This window comes from Quercus robur, chromosome 4 (genome assembly GCF_932294415.1).
Source record: "Quercus robur chromosome 4, dhQueRobu3.1, whole genome shotgun sequence".
NCBI lineage: Eukaryota > Viridiplantae > Streptophyta > Magnoliopsida > Fagales > Fagaceae > Quercus > Quercus robur.
This window is the reverse complement of record NC_065537.1, coordinates 31,280,254-31,297,554: the sequence shown is the minus strand read 5'-3', so window position 1 is coordinate 31,297,554 and position 17,301 is coordinate 31,280,254.

Here is a 17,301-nt window from a genome sequence, read left to right as displayed (position 1 = left end):
CAAAGCACTGTATGGTCCTCGAACTCGGGCCTATGTGGAAACCAACTACTTAAAAGAAAGATTAAAAGAGTTCTGGACAGAACCAAGGCATTGTATGGTCCTCAGACTCAACCCTATGGGGAAACCAACTACTTAAAAGACTTTTGGACAGAACCAAGGCACTTTATGGTCCTCGGACTCGAGCCTATGAAGAAACCAACTACTTAAAAGAAAGATAAAAAGAGTTTTGGACTGAACCAAGGCACTGTATATTCCTCGGACTCAGGCCTATGGGGAAACCAACTACTTAAAAGGGTTTTTGACAGAACCAAGGCACTGCATGGTCCTCGGACTCGGGCCTATGGGGAAACCAACTACTTAAAAGAAAGATTAAAAGAGTTCTGGACAGAACCAAGGCATTGTATGGTCCTCGGACTCAACCCTATGGGGAAACCAACTACTTCAAAGACTTTTGGACAGAACCAAGGCAATTTATGGTCCTCGGACTCGGGCCTATTGGGAAACCAACTATTTAAAAGAAAGATAAAAAGAGTTTTGGACTGAACCAAGGCACTGTATGGTCCTCGGACTCAGGCCTATGGGGAAACCAACTAATTAAAAGGGTTTTTGACGGAACCAAGGCACTGTATGGTCCTCGGACTCAGGCCTATGGGGAAACCAACTACTTCAAAGAAAGATTCAAAGGGTTCTGGACAGAACCAAGGCATTGTATGGTCCTCGGACTTAGCCTATAGGGAAACCAACTACTTAATAGAATTTGGACAGAACCAAGGCACTGTATGGTCCTCGGACTCAAGCCTATGGGGAAACCAACTACTTAAAAGAGTTTTGGACAGAACAGTCCTCGGACTCAAGCCTATATGGAAACCAACTACTTAAAAGAGTTTTGGATAGAACCAAGGTACTGTATGATCCTCGAACTCGGGCCTACGGGGAATCCAACTACTTAAAAGAATGATTAAAAGAGTTTTGGACAGAACTAAGGCAATGTATGGTCCTCAGAATCAGGCCTATGGGGAAACCAACTACTTCAATAGACTTTTGGACAGAACCAAGGCACTTTATGGTCCTCGGACTCAGGCCTATGGGGAAACCAACTAATTAAAAGGGTTTTTGACGGAACCAAGGCACTGTATGATCCTCGGACTCGGGCCTAAGGGGAAACCAACTACTTCAAAGAAAGATTCAAAGGGTTCTGGACAGAACCAAGGCATTGTATGGTCCTCGGACTTAGCCTATAGGGAAACCAACTTCTTAATAGAGTTTGGACAAAACCAAGGCGCTGTATGGTCCTCGGACTCAAGCCTATGGGGAAACCAACTACTTAAAGGAGTTTTGGATAGAACAGTCCTCGGACTCAAGCCTATGGGGAAACCAACTACTTAAAAGAATGATTAAAAGAGTTTTGGACTGAACTAAGGCAATGTATGGTCCTCGGACTCGGGCCTATGGGGAAACCAACTACATGAAAGAGTTTTGGACAGAACCAAAGCACTGGATTATCCTCGGACTCAAGCCTATGGGGAAACCAACTACTTAAAAGAAAGATAAAAAGAGTTTTGGACTGAACCAAGGCACTGTATGGTCCTCGGACTCAGGCCTACAGGGAAACCAACTACTTAAAAGGGTTTCTGACAGAACCAAGGCACTGTATGGTCCTCGAACTCGGGCCTATCTGGAAACCAACTACTTAAAAGAAAGATTAAAAGAGTTCTGAACAGAACCAACGCATTGTATGGTCCTCAGACTCAACCCTATGGGGAAACCAACTACTTAAAAGACTTTTGGACAGAACCAATGCACTTTATGGTCCTTGGACTCGGGTCTATGGGGTAACCAACAACTTAAAAGAAAGATAAAAAGAGTTTTGGACTGAACCAAGGCACTGTATATTCCTCGGACTCAGGCCTATGGGGAAACCAACTACTTAAAAGGGTTTTTGACAGAACCAAGGCACAGCATGGTCCTCGGACTCGGGCCCATGGGGAAACCAACTACTTAAAAGAAAGATTAAAAGAGTTCTGGACAGAACCAAGGCATTGTATGGTCCTCTGACTCAACCCTATGGGGAAACCAACTACTTAAAAGACTTTTGGACAGAACCAAGGCAATTTATGGTCCTCGGACTCGGGCCTATTGGGAAACCAACTATTTAAAAGAAAGATAAAAAGAGTTTTGGACTGAACCAAGGCACTGTATGGTCCTCGGACTCAGGCCTATGGGGAAACCAACTAATTAAAAGGGTTTTTGACGGAACCAAGGCACTGTATGGTCCTCGGACTCGGGCCTATGGGGAAACCAACTACTTCAAAGAAAGATTCAAAGGGTTCTGGACAGAACCAAGGCATTGTATGGTCCTCGGACTTAGCCTATAGGGAAACCAACTACTTAATAGAGTTTGGACAGAACCAAGGCACTGTATGGTCCTCGGACTCTACCCTATGGGGAAACCAACTACTTAAAAGAGTTTTGGACAGAACCAAAGCACTGTATTATCCTCGGACTCAAGCCTATGGTGAAACCAACAACTTAAAAGAAAGATAAAAACACTTTTGGACTGAACCAAGGCACTGTATGGTCCTCGGACTCAGGCCTACAGGGAAACCAACTACTTAAAAGGGTTTTTGACAGAACCAAGGCACTGTATGGTCCTCGAACTCGGGCCTATGGGGAAACCAACTACTTAAAAGAAAGATTAAAAGAGTTCTAGACAGAACCAAGGCATTGTATGGTCCTCAGACTCAACCTTATGGGGAAACCAACTACTTAAAAGACTTTTGGACAGAACCAAGGCACTTTATGGTCCTCGAACTCGGGCCTATGAAGAAACCAACTACTTAAAAGAAAGATAAAAAGAGTTTTGGACTGAACCAAGGCACTGTATATTCCTCGGACTCAGGCCTATGGGGAAACCAACTACTTAAAAGGGTTTTTGACAGAACCAAGGCACTACATGGTCCTCGGACTCGGGCCTATGGGGAAACCAACTACTTAAAAGAAAGATTAAAAGAGTTCTGAACAGAACCAAGGCATTGTATGGTCCTCGGACTCGGGCCTATGGGGAAACCAACTACTTAAAAGAGTTTTGGACAGAACCAAAGCACTGTATTATCCTCGGACTCAAGCCTACGGGGAAACCAACTACTTAAAAGAAAGATTAAAAGAGTTTTGGACAGAACTAAGGCATTGTATGGTCCTCGGACTCAAGCCTATTGGGAAACCAACTACTTAAAAGAGTTTTGGACTGAACCAAGGCACTGTATGACCCTCGGACTCGGGCCTATGGGGAACCCAACTACTTAAAAGAATGATTAAAAGAGTTTTGGACAGAACTAAGGTAATGTATGGTCCTCGGACTCGGGCCTATGGGGAAACCAACTACTTAAAAGAGTTTTGGACAGAACCAAAGCACTGTATTATCCTCGGACTCAAGCCTATGGTGAAACCAACTACTAAAAAGAAAGATAAAAAGACTTTTGGACTGCACCAAGGCACTGTATGGTCCTCGGACTCAGGCCTACAGGAAAACCAACTACTTAAAAGGGTTTTTGACAGAACCAAAGCACTGTATGGTCCTCGAACTCGGGCCTATGGGGAAACCAACTAATTAAAAGAAAGATTAAAAGAGTTTTGGACAGAACCAAGGCATTGTATGGTCCTCAGACTCAACCCTATGGGGAAACCAACTACTTAAAAGACTTTTGGACAGAACCAAGGCACTTTATGGTCCTCAGACTCGAGCCTATGAAGAAACCAACTACTTAAAAGAAAGATAAAAAGAGTTTTGGACTGAACCAGGGCACTGTATATTCCTCGGACTCTGGCCTGTGGGGAAACCAACTACTTAAAAGGGTTTTTGACAGAACCAAGGCACTGCATGGTCCTCGGACTCGGGCCTATGGGGAAACCAACTACTTAAAAGAAAGATTAAAAGAGTTCTAGACAGAACCAAGGCATTGTATGGTCCTCGGACTCAACCCTATGGGGAAACCAATTACTTAAAAGACTTTTGGACAGAACCAAGGCAATTTATGGTCCTCGGACTCGGGTCTATTGGGAAACCAACTATTTAAAAGAAAGATAAAAAGAGTTTTGGACTGAATCAAGGCACTGTATGGTCCTCGGACTTAGGCCTATGGGGAAACCAACTAATTAAAAGGGTTTTTGACGGAACCAAGGCACTATATGGTCCTCGGACTCGGGCCTATGGGGAAACCAACTACTTCAAAGAAAGATTTAAAGGGTTCTGGACAGAACCAAGGCATTGTATGGTCCTCGGACTTAGCCTATAGGGAAACCAACTACTTAATAGAATTTGGACAGAACCAAGGCACTGTATGGTCCTCGGACTCAATCCTATGGGGAAACCAACTACTTAAAAGAGTTTTGGACAGAACAGTCCTCGGACTCAAGCCTATATGGAAACCAACTACTTAAAAGAGTTTTGGATAGAACCAAGGTACTGTATGATCCTCGAACTCGGGCCTACGGGGAATCCAACTACTTAAAAGAATGATTAAAAGAGTTTTGGACAGAACTAAGGCAATGTATGGTCCTCAGAATCAGGCCTATGGGGAAACCAACTACTTCAATAGGCTTTTGGACAGAACCAAGGCACTTTATGGTCCTCGGACTCAGGCCTATGGGGAAACCAACTAATTAAAAGGGCTTTTGACGGAACCAAGGCACTGTTTGGTCCTCGGACTCTGGCCTAAGGGGAAACCAACTACTTCAAAGAAAGATTCAAAGGGTTCTGGATAGAACCAAGGCATTGTATGGTCCTCGGACTTATCCTATAGGGAAACCAACTTCTTAATAGAGTTTGGACAAAACCAAGGCGCTGTATGGTCCTCGGACTCAAGCCTATGGGGAAACCAACTACTTAAAGGAGTTTTGGATAGAACAGCCCTCGGACTCAAGCCTATGGGGAAACCAACTAGTTAAAAGAATGATTAAAAGAGTTTTGGACAGAACGAAGGCAATGTATGGTCCTCGGACTCGGGCCTATGGGGAAACCAACTACTTAAAAGAGTTTTGGACAGAACCAAAGCACTGTATTATCCTCGGACTCAAGCCTATGGGGAAACCAACTACTTAAAAGAAAGATAAAAAGAGTTCTGGACAGAAGCAAGGCATTGTATGGTCCTCTGACTCAACCCTATGGGGAAACCAACTACTTAAAAGACTTTTGGACAGAACCAAGGCACTGCATGGTCCTCGGACTCGGGCCTATGGGGAAACCAACTACTTAAAAGAAAGATTAAAAGAGTTCTGGACAGAACCAAGGCATTGTATGGTCCTCGGACTCAACCCTATGGGGAAACCAACTACTTAAAAGACTTTTGGACAGAACCAAGGCAATTTATGGTCCTCGGACTCGGGCCTATTGGGAAACCAACTATTTAAAAGAAAGATAAAAAGAGTTTTGGACTGAATCAAGGCACTGTATGGTCCTCGGACTCAGGCCTATGGGGAAACCAACTAATTAAAAGGGTTTTTGACGGAACCAAGGCACTGTATGGTCCTCGGACTCGGGCCTATGGGGAAACCAACTACTTCAAAGAAAGATTAAAAGGGTTCTGGACAGAACCAAGGCATTGTATGGTCCTCGGACTTAGCCTATAGGGAAACCAACTACTTAATAGAATTTGGACAGAACCAAGGCACTGTATGGTCCTCGGACTCAAGCCTATGGGGAAACCAACTACTTAAAAGAGTTTTGGACAGAACAGTCCTCGGACTCAAGCCTATATGGAAACCAACTACTTAAAAGAGTTTTGGATAGAACCAAGGTACTGTATGATCCTCGAACTCGGGCCTACGGGGAATCCAACTACTTAAAAGAATGATTAAAAGAGTTTTGGACAGAACTAAGGCAATGTATGGTCCTCAGAATCAGGCCTATGGGGAAACCAACTACTTCAATAGACTTTTGGACAGAACCAAGGCACTTTATGGTCCTCGGACTCAGGCCTATGGGGAAACCAACTAATTAAAAGGGTTTTTGACGGAACCAAGGCACTGTATGGTCCTCGGACTCGGGCCTAAGGGGAAACCAACTACTTCAAAGAAAGATTCAAAGGGTTCTGGACAGAGCCAAGGCATTGTATGGTCCTCGGACTTAGCCTATAGGGAAACCAACTTCTTAATAGAGTTTGGACAAAACCAAGGCGCTGTATGGTCCTCGGACTCAAGCCTATGGGGAAAACAACTACTTAAAGGAGTTTTGGATAGAACAGTCCTCGGACTCAAGCCTAAGGGGAAACCAACTACATAAAAGAATGATTAAAAGAGTTTTGGACAGAACTAAGGCAATGTATGGTCCTCGGACTCGGGCCTATGGGGAAACCAACTACTTCAAAGACAGATTCAAAGGGTTCTGGACAGAACCAAGGCATTGTATGGTCCTCGGACTTAGCCTATAGGGAAACCAACTACTTAATAGAATTTGGACAGAACCAAGGCACTGTATGGTCCTCGGACTCAAGCCTATGGGGAAACCAACTACTTAAAAGAGTTTTGGACAGAACAGTCCTCGGACTCAAGCCTATATGGAAACCAACTACTTAAAAGAGTTTTGGATAGAACCAAGGTACTGTATGATCCTCGAACTCGGGCCTACGGGGAATCCAACTACTTAAAAGAATGATTAAAAGAGTTTTGGACAGAACTAAGGCAATGTATGGTCCTCAGAATCAGGCCTATGGGGAAACCAACTACTTCAATAGACTTTTGGACAGAACCAAGGCACTTTATGGTCCTCGGACTCAGGCCTATGGGGAAACCAACTAATTAAAAGGGTTTTTGACGGAACCAAGGCACTGTATGGTCCTCGGACTCGGGCCTAAGGGGAAACCAACTACTTCAAAGAAAGATTCAAAGGGTTCTGGACAGAGCCAAGGCATTGTATGGTCCTCGGACTTAGCCTATAGGGAAACCAACTTCTTAATAGAGTTTGGACAAAACCAAGGCGCTGTATGGTCCTCGGACTCAAGCCTATGGGGAAAACAACTACTTAAACGAGTTTTGGATAGAACAGTCCTCGGACTCAAGCCTATGGGGAAACCAACTACATAAAAGAATGATTAAAAGAGTTTTGGACAGAACTAAGGCAATGTATGGTCCTCGGACTCGGGCCTATGGGGAAACCACCTACTTCAAAGACAGATTCAAAGGGTTCTGGACAGAACCAAGGCATTGTATGGTCCTCGGACTTAGCCTATAGGGAAACCAACTACTTAATAGAATTTGGACAGAACCAAGGCACTGTATGGTCCTCGGACTCAAGCCTATGGGGAAACCAACTACTTAAAAGAGTTTTGGACAGAACAGTCCTCGGACTCAAGCCTATATGGAAACCAACTACTTAAAAGAGTTTTGGATAGAACCAAGGTACTGTATGATCCTCGAACTCGGGCCTACGGGGAATCCAACTACTTAAAAGAATGATTAAAAGAGTTTTGGACAGAACTAAGGCAATGTATGGTCCTCAGAATCGGGCCTATGGGGAAACCAACTACTTCAATAGACTTTTGGACAGAACCAAGGCACTTTATGTTCCTCGGACTCAGGCCTATGGGGAAACCAACTAATTAAAAGGGTTTTTGACGGAACCAAGGCACTGTATGGTCCTCGGACTCGGGCCTAAGGGGAAACCAACTACTTCAAAGAAAGATTCAAAGGGTTCTGGACAGAGCCAAGGCATTGTATGGTCCTCGGACTTAGCCTAGAGGGAAACCAACTTCTTAATAGAGTTTGGACAAAACCAAGGCGCTGTATGGTCCTCGGACTCAAGCCTATGGGGAAACCAACTACTTAAAAGAATGATTAAAAGAGTTTTGGACAGAACTAAGGCAATGTATGGTCCTCGGACTCGGGCCTATGGGGAAACCAACTACTTAAAAGAGTTTTGGACAGAACCAAAGCACTGTATTATCCTCGGACTCAAGCCTATGGGGAAACCAACTACTTAAAAGAAAGATAAAAGGAGTTTTGGACTGAACCAAGGCATTGTATGGTCCTCGGACTCAGGCCTACAGGGAAACCAACTACTTAAAAGGGTTTCTGACAGAACCAAGGCACTGTATGGTCCTCGAACTCGGGCCTATCTGGAAACCAACTACTTAAAAGAAAGATTAAAAGAGTTCTGAACAGAACCAAGGCATTGTATGGTCCTCAGACTCAACCCTATGGGGAAACCAACTACTTAAAAGACTTTTGGACAGAACCAATGCACTTTATGGTCCTCGGACTCGGTCCTATGGGGAAACAAACTACTTAAAAGAAAGATAAAAAGAGTTTTGGACTGAACCAAGGCACTGTATATTCCTCGGACTCAGGCCTATGGGGAAACCAACTACTTAAAAGGGTTTTTGACAGAACCAAGGCACTGCATGGTCCTCGGACTCGGGCCTATGGGGAAACCAACTACTTAAAAGAAAGATTAAAAGAGTTCTGGACAGAACCAAGGCATTGTATGGTCCTCGGACTCAACCCTATGGGGAAACCAACTACTTAAAAGACTTTTGGACAGAACCAAGGCAATTTATGGTCCTCGGACTCGGGCCTATTGGGAAACCAACTATTTAAAAGAAAGATAAAAAGAGTTTTGGATTGAACCAAGGCACTGTATGGTCCTCGGACTCAGGCCTATGGGGAAACCAACTAATTAAAAGGGTTTAAAACGGAACCAAGGCACTGTATGGTCCTCGGACTCGGGCCTATGGGGAAACCAACTACTTCAATGAAAGATTCAAAGGGTTCTGGACTGAACCAAGGCATTGTATGGTCCTCGGACTTAGCCTATAGAGAAACCAACTACTTAATAGAGTTTGGACAGAACCAAGACACTGTATGGTCCTCGGACTCAAGCCTATGGGGAAACCAACTACTTAAAAGAGTTTTGGACAGAACCAAAGCACTGTATTATCCTCGGACTCAAGCCTACGGGGAAACCAACTACTAAAAAGAAAGATAAAAAGACTTTTGGACTGAACCAAGGCACTGTATGGTCCTCGGACTCAGGCCTACAGGGAAACCAACTACTTAAAAGGGTTTTTGACAGAACCAAAGCACTGTATGCTCCTCGAACTCGGGCCTATGGGGAAACCAACTACTTAAAAGAAAGATTAAAAGAGTTCTGGACAGAACCAAGGCATTGTATGGTCCTCAGACTCAACCCTATGGGGAAACCAACTACTTAAAAGACTTTTGGACAGAACCAAGGCACTTTATGGTCCTCGGACTCGAGCCTATGAAAAAACCAACTACTTAAAAGAAAGATTAAAAGAGTTTTGGACAGAACTAAGGCATTGTATGGTCCTCGGACTCAAGCCTATTGGGAAACCAACTACTTAAAAGAGTTTTGGACTGAACCAAGGTACTGTATGATCCTCGGACTCGGGCCTATGGGGAACCCAACTACTTAAAAGAATGATTAAAAGAGTTTTGGACAGAACTAAGGCAATGTATGGTCCTCGGACTCGGGCCTATGGGGAAACCAACTACTTAAAAGAGTTTTGGACAGAACCAAAGCACTGTATTATCCTCGGACTCAAGCCTATGGTGAAACCAACTACTAAAAAGAAAGATAAAAAGACTTTTGGACTGAACCAAGGCACTGTATGGTCCTCGGACTCAGGCCTACAGGGAAACCAACTACTTAAAAGGGTTTTTGACAGAACCAAAGCACTGTATGCTCCTCGAACTCGGGCCTATGGGGAAACCAACTAATTAAAAGAAAGATTAAAAGAGTTCTGGACAGAACCAAGGCATTGTATGGTCCTCAGACTCAACCTAATGGGGAAACCAACTACTTAAAAGACTTTTGGACAGAACCAAGGCACTTTATGGTCCTCGGACTCGAGCCTATAAAGAAACCAACTACTTAAAAGAAAGATAAAAAGAGTTTTGGACTGAACCAAGGCACTGTATATTCCTCGGACTCAGGCCTATGGGAAAACCAACTACTTAAAAGGGTTTTTGACAGAACCAAGGCACTTCATGGTCCTCGGACTCGGGCCTATGGGGAAACCAACTACTTAAAAGAAAGATTAAAAGAGTTCTGGACAGAACCAAGGCATTGTATGGTCCTCGGACTCAACCCTATGGGAAAACCAACTACTTAAAAGACTTTTGGACAGAACCAAGGCAATTTATGGTCCTCGGACTCGGGCCTTTTGGGAAACCAACTATTTAAAAGAAAGATAAAAAGAGTTTTGAACTGAACCAAGGCACTGTATGGTCCTCGGACTCAGGCCTATGGGGAAACCAACTAATTAAAAGGGTTTTTGACGGAACCAAGGCACTGTATGGTCCTCGGACTCGAGCCTATGGGGAAACCAACTACTTCAAAGAAAGATTCAAAGGGTTCTGGACAGAACCAAGGCATTGTATGGTCCTCGGACTTAGCCTATAGGGAAACCAACTACTTAATAGAATTTGGACAGAACCAAGGCACTGTATGGTCCTCGGACTCAAGCCTATGGGGAAACCAACTACTTAAAAGAGTTTTGGACAGAACAGTCCTCGGACTCAAGCCTATATGGAAACCAACTACTTAAAAGAGTTTTGGATAGAACCAAGGTACTGTATGATCCTAGAACTCGGGCCTACGGGGAATCCAACTACTTAAAAGAATGATTAAAAGAGTTTTGGACAGAACTAAGGCAATGTATGGTCCTCAGAATCGGGCCTATGGGGAAACCAACTACTTCAATAGAATTTTGGACAGAACCAAGGCACTTTATGGTCCTCGGACTCAGGCCTATGGGGAAACCAACTAATTAAAAGGGTTTTTGACGAAACCAAGGCACTGTATGGTCCTCGGACTCGGGCCTAAGGGGAAACCAACTACTTCAAAGAAAGATTCAAAGGGTTCTGGACAGAACCAAGGCATTGTATGGTCCTCGGACTTAGCCTATAGGGAAACCAACTTCTTAATAGAGTTTGGACAAAACCAAGGCGCTGTATGGTCCTCGGACTCAAGCCTATGGGGAAACCAACTACTTAAAGGAGTTTTGGATAGAACAGTCCTCGGACTCAAGCCTATGGGGAAACCAACTACTTAAAAGTTTGATTAAAAGAGTTTTGGACAGAACTAAGGCAATGTATGGTCCTCGGACTCAAGCCTATGGGGAAACCAACTACTTAAAAGAAAGATAAAAAGAGTTTTGGACTGAACCAAGGCACTGTATGGTCCTCGGACTCAGGCCTACAGGGAAACCAACTACTTAAAAAGGTTTCTGACAGAACCAAGGCACTGTATGGTCCTCGAACTCGGGCCTATCTGGAAACCAACTACTTAAAAGAAAGATTAAAAGAGTTCTGAACAGAACCAAGGCATTGTATGGTCCTCAGACTCAACCCTATGGGGAAACCAACTACTTAAAAGACTTTTGGACAGAACCAATGCACTTTATGGTCCTCGGACTCGGGCCTATGGGGAAACCAACTACTTAAAAGAAAGATAAAAAGAGTTTTGGACTGAACCATGGCACTATATATTCCTCGGACTCAGGCCTGTGGGGAAACCAACTACTTAAAAGGGTTTTTGACAGAACCAAGGCACTGCATGGTCCTCGGACTCGGGCCTATGGGGAAACCAACTATTTAAAAGAAAGACTAAAAGAGTTCTGGACAGAACCAAGGCATTGTATGGTCCCCGGACTCAACCCTATGCGGAAACCACCTACTTAAAAGACTTTTGGACAGAACCAAGGCACTTTATGGTCCTCGGACACGGGCCTATTGGGAAACCAACTACTTAAAAGAGTTTTGGACAGAACCAAAGCACTGTATTATCCTCGGACTCAAGCCTATGGGGAAACCAACTACTTAAAAGAAAGATTAAAAGAGTTTTGGACAGAAATAAGGAATTGTATGGTCCTCGGACTCGGGCCTAAGTGGAAACCAACTACTTAAAAGAGTTTTGGACAGAACCAAGGCACTGTATTATCCTAGGTCTCGGGCCTATGGGAAACCAACTACTTAAAAGAAAGATTAAAAGATTTTTGGACAGAACGAAGGCACTGAATGGTCCTCGGACTCACGCCTATGGGGAAACCAACTACTTAAAAGAGTTTTGGACAGAATCAAGGCACTGTATTATCGTCGGACTCGGGCCTATGGGGAAACCAACTACTTAAAAGAAAGATTAAAAGAGTTGTGGACAGAACTAAGGCATTGTATGGTCCTCGGACTCGGGCATATGGGGAAACCAACTACTTAAAAGAATTTTGGACCGAACCAAGGCACTGTATGGTCCTCAGACTCAGGCCTATGGGGAAACCAACTACTTAAAAGGGTTTTGGACAGAACCAAGGCACTATATGGTCCTTGGACTCGGGCCTATGGGGAAACCAACAACTTAAAAGAAAGATTAAAATAGTTCTGGACAGAAACAAGGCATTGTATGGTACTTGGACTCGGCCTATGGGGAAACCAAGTCCTTAAAAAAGTTTTGGACAGAGCCAACGCACTTTATGGTCCTCGGACTCAAGCCTGTGGGGAAACCAACTACTTAAAAGACTTTTGGACAGAACCAAGGCACTGTATGGTCCTCGGACTCGGGCCTATAGGGAAACCAACTACTTAAAAGAAAGATGAAAAGAGTTTTGGACTGAACCAAGGCACTCTATGGTCCTCGGAATCAAGCCTATGCCGAAACCAACTACTTAAAAGGGTTTTTGACAGAACCAAGGCAGTGTATAGTCCTCAGACTCGGGCCTATGTTTAAACCAACTACTTAAAAGAAAGATTAAAATAGTTCTGGACAGAACCAAGGCATTGTATGGTCCTCGGACTTGGCCTATGGGGAAACCAACTCCTTAAAAGAGTTTTGGACAGAGCCAAGGCACTCTATGGTCCCCGGACTCAAGCCTATGGGGAAACCAACTACTTAAAAGACTTTTGGACAGAACCAAGGCACTGTATGGTCCTCGGACTCGGGCCTATAGGGAACCCAACTACTTAAAAGAAAGATGAAAAGAGTTTTGGACTGAACCAAGGCACTGTATGGTCCTTAGACTCAAGCCTATGGGGAAACCAACTACTTAAAAGGGTTTTTGACAGAACCAAGGCAGTGTATGGTCCTCGGACTCGGGCCTACGGGGAAACCAACTACTTAAAAGAAAGATTAAAAGAGTTCTGGATAGAACCAAGGCATTGTATGGTCCTTGGACTCGGCCTATGAAAAACCAACTCCATAAAAGAGTTTTGGACAGAACAAAGGCACTGTATGGTCCTCGGACTCAACCTTATGGGGAAACCAACTACTTAAAAGACTTTTGGACAGAACCAAGGCACTTTACGGTCCTCGGACACGGGCCTATGGTTAAATCAACTACTTAAAAGAAAGATAAAAAGAGTTTTGGACTGAACCAAGGCACTGTATGGTCCTCGGACTCAAGCCTATGGGGAGACCAACTACTTAAAAGGGTTTTTGACAGAACCAAGGCACTGTATGGTCGTCGGACTCGGGCCTATGTTAAACCAACTACTTAAAAGAAAGATTAAAAGAGTTCTGGACAGAACCAAGGCATTGTATGGTCCTCGGACTTGGCCTATAGGGAAACCAACTTCTTAATAGAGTTTGGACAAAACCAAGGCGTTGTATGGTCCTCGGACTCAAGCCTATGAGGAAACCAACTACTTAAAAGAGTTTTGGACAGAACAGTCCTCGGACTCAAGCCTATGGGGAAACCAACTACTTAAAAGAGTTTTGGACTGAACCAAGGTACTGTATGATCCTCGGACTCGGGCCTGTAGGGAATCCAACTACTTAAAAGAATGATTAAAATAGTTTTGGACAGAACTAAGGCAATGTATGGTCCTCGGACTCGGGCCTATGGGGAAACCAACTACTTAAAAGAGTTTTGGACAGAACCAAAGCCCTGTATTATCCTCGGACTCAAGCCTAAGGGGAAACCAACTACTTAAAAGAAAGATTAAAAGAGTTTTGGACAGAACTAAGGCATTGTATAGTCCTCGGACTAAAGCCTATGGGGAAACCAACTACTTAAAAGAGTTTTGGACTGAACCAAGGTACTATATGATCCTCGGACTCGGGCCTATGGGGAATCCAACTACTTAAAAGAATGATTAAAAGAGTTTTGGACAGAACTAAGGCAATGTATGGTCCTCGGACTCGGGCCTATGGGGAAACCAACAACTTAAAAGAGTTCTAGACAGAACCAAACCACTGTATTATCCTCGGACTCAAGCCTATGGGGAAACCAACTACCTAAAAGAAAGATAAAAAGAGTTTTGGACTGAACCAAGGCACTGTATGGTCCTCGGACTCAAGCCCATGGGGAAACCAACTACTTAAAAGGGTTGTTGACAGAACCAAGGCACTGTATGGTCGTCGGACTCGGGCCTATGGGGAAACCAACTACTTAAAAGAAAGATTAAAAGAGTTCTGGACAGAACCAAGGCATTGTATGGTCCTCGGACTTGGCCTATAGGGAAACCAACTTCTTAATAGAGTTTGGACAAAACCAAGGCGTTGTATGGTCCTCGGACTCAAGCCTATGGGGAAACCAACTACTTAAAAGAATTTTGGACAGAACAGTCCTCGGACTCAAGCCTATGGGGAAACCAACTACTTAAAAGAGTTTTGGACTGAACCAAGGTACTGTATGATCCTCGGACTCGGGCCTATGGGGAATCCAACTACTTAAAAGAATGATTAAAAGAGTTTTGGACAGAACTAAGGCAATGTATGGTCCTCGGACTCGGGCCTATGGGGAAACCAACAACTTAAAAGAGTTCTGGACAGAACCAAACCACTGTATTATCCTCGGACTCAAGCCTATGGGGAAACCAACTACCTAAAAGAAAGATAAAAAGAGTTTTGGACTGAACCAAGGCACTGTATGGTCCTCGGACTCAGGCCTACAGGGAAACCAACTACTTAAAAGGGTTTTTGACAGAACCAAGGCACTGTATGGTCCTCGAACTCGGGCCTATGGGGAAACCAACTACTTAAAAGAAAGATTAAAAGAGTTCTGGACAGAACCAAGGCATTGTATGGTCCTCGGACTCAACCCTATGGGGAAACCAACTACTTAAAAGACTTTTGGACAGAACCAAGGCATTTTATGGTCCTCGGACTCCTGCCTCTGGGGAAACCAACTACTTAAAAGAAAGATAAAAAGAGTTTTGGACTGAACCAAGGAACTGTATATTCCTCGGACTCAGGCCTATGGGGAAACCAACTACTTAAAAGGGTTTTTGACAGAACCAAGGCACTGTATGGTCCTCAGACTCGGGCCTATGGGGAAACCAACTACTTAAAAGAAAGATTAAAAGAGTTCTGGACAGAACCAAGGCATTGTATGGTCCTCGGACTCAACCCTATGGGGAAACCAACTACTTAAAAGACTTTTGGACAGAACCAAGGCACTTTTTGGTCCTCGGACTCAGGCCTATGGGGAAACCAACTAATTAAAAGGGTTTTTGACGGAACCAACGCACTGTATGGTCCTCGGACTCGGGCCTATGGGGAAACCAACAACTTCAAAGAAAGATTCAAAGGGTTCTGCACAGAACCAAGGCATTGTATGGTCCTCGGACTTAGCCTATAGGGAAACCAACTACATAATAGATTTTGGACAGAACCAAGGCACTGTATGGTCCTCGGACTCAAGCCTATGGGGAAACCAACTACTTAAAAGAGTTTTGGACCGAACAGTCCACGGACTCAAGCCTATGGGGAAACCAACTACTTAAAAGAAAGATTAAAAGATTTTTGGACAGAACGAAGGCACTGAATGGTCCTCGGACTCATGCCTATGGGGAAACCAACTACTTAAAAGAGTTTTGGACAGAATTAAGGCACTGTATTATCGTCGGACTCGGGCCTATGGGGAAACCAACTACTTAAAAGAAAGATTAAAAGAGTTGTGGACAGAACTAAGGGATTGTATGGTCCTCGGACTCGGGCCTATGGGGAAACCAACTACTTAAAAGAATTTTGGACAGAACCAAGGCACTGTATGGTCCTCAGACTCGGGCCTATGGGGAAACCAACTACTTAAAAGGGTTTTGGACAGAACCAAGGCACTATATGGTCCTTGGACTCGGGCCTACGGGGAAACCAACTACTTAAAAGGGTTTTGGACAGAACCAAGGCACTATATGGTCCTTGGACTCGGGCCTATGGGAAAACCAGCAACTTAAAAGAAAGATTAAAATAGTTCTGGACAGAACCAAGGAATTGTATGGTACTCGGACTCGGCCTATGGGGAAACCAACTCCTTAAAAGAGTTTTGGACAGAGCCAACGCACTTTATGGTCCTCGGACTCAACTCTATGGGGAAACCAACTACTTAAAAGACTTTTGGACAGAACCAAGGCACTTTATGGTCCTCGGACTCGGGCCTATGGGGAAATCAACTACTTAAAAGAAAGATAAAAAGAGTTTTGGACTGAACCAAGGCACTGTATGGTCCTCGGACTCAAGCCCATGGGGAAACCAACTACTTAAAAGGGTTTTTGACAGAACCAAGGCACTGTATGGTCGTCGGACTCGGGCCTATGGGGAAACCAACTACTTAAAAGAAAGATTAAAAGAGTTGTGGACATAACTAAGGGATTGTATGGTCCTCGGACTCGGGCCTATGGGGAAACCAACTACTTAAAAGAATTTTGGACAGACCAAGGCACTGTATGGTCCTCAGACTCGGGCCTATGGGGAAACCAACTACTTAAAACGGTTTTGGACAGAACCAAGGCACTATATGGTCCTTGGACTCGGGCCTATGGGGAAACCAACTACTTAAAAGGGTTTTGGACAGAACCAAGGCACTATATGGTCCTTGGACTCGGGCCTATGGGGAAACCAGCAACTTAAAAGAAAGATTAAAATAGTTCTGGACAGAACCAAGGAATTGTATGGTACTCGGACTAAGCCTATGGGGAAACCAACTCCTTAAAAGAGTTTTGGACAGAGCCAACGCACTTTATGGTCCTCAGACTCAAGCCTATGGGGAAACCAACTACTTAGAAGACTTTTGGACAGAACCAAGGCACTGTATGGTCCTCGGACTCAACTCTATGGGGAAACCAACTACTTAAAAGACTTTTGGACAGAACCAAGGCACTTTATGGTCCTCGGACTCGGGCTTATGGGGAAATCAACTACTTAAAAGAAAGATAAAAAGAGTTTTGGACTGAACCAAGGCACTGTATGGTCCTCGGACTCAAGCCCATGGGGAAACCAACTACTTAAAAGGGTTTTTGATAGAACCAAGGCACTGTATGGTCGTCGGACTCGGGCCTATGGGGAAACCAACTACT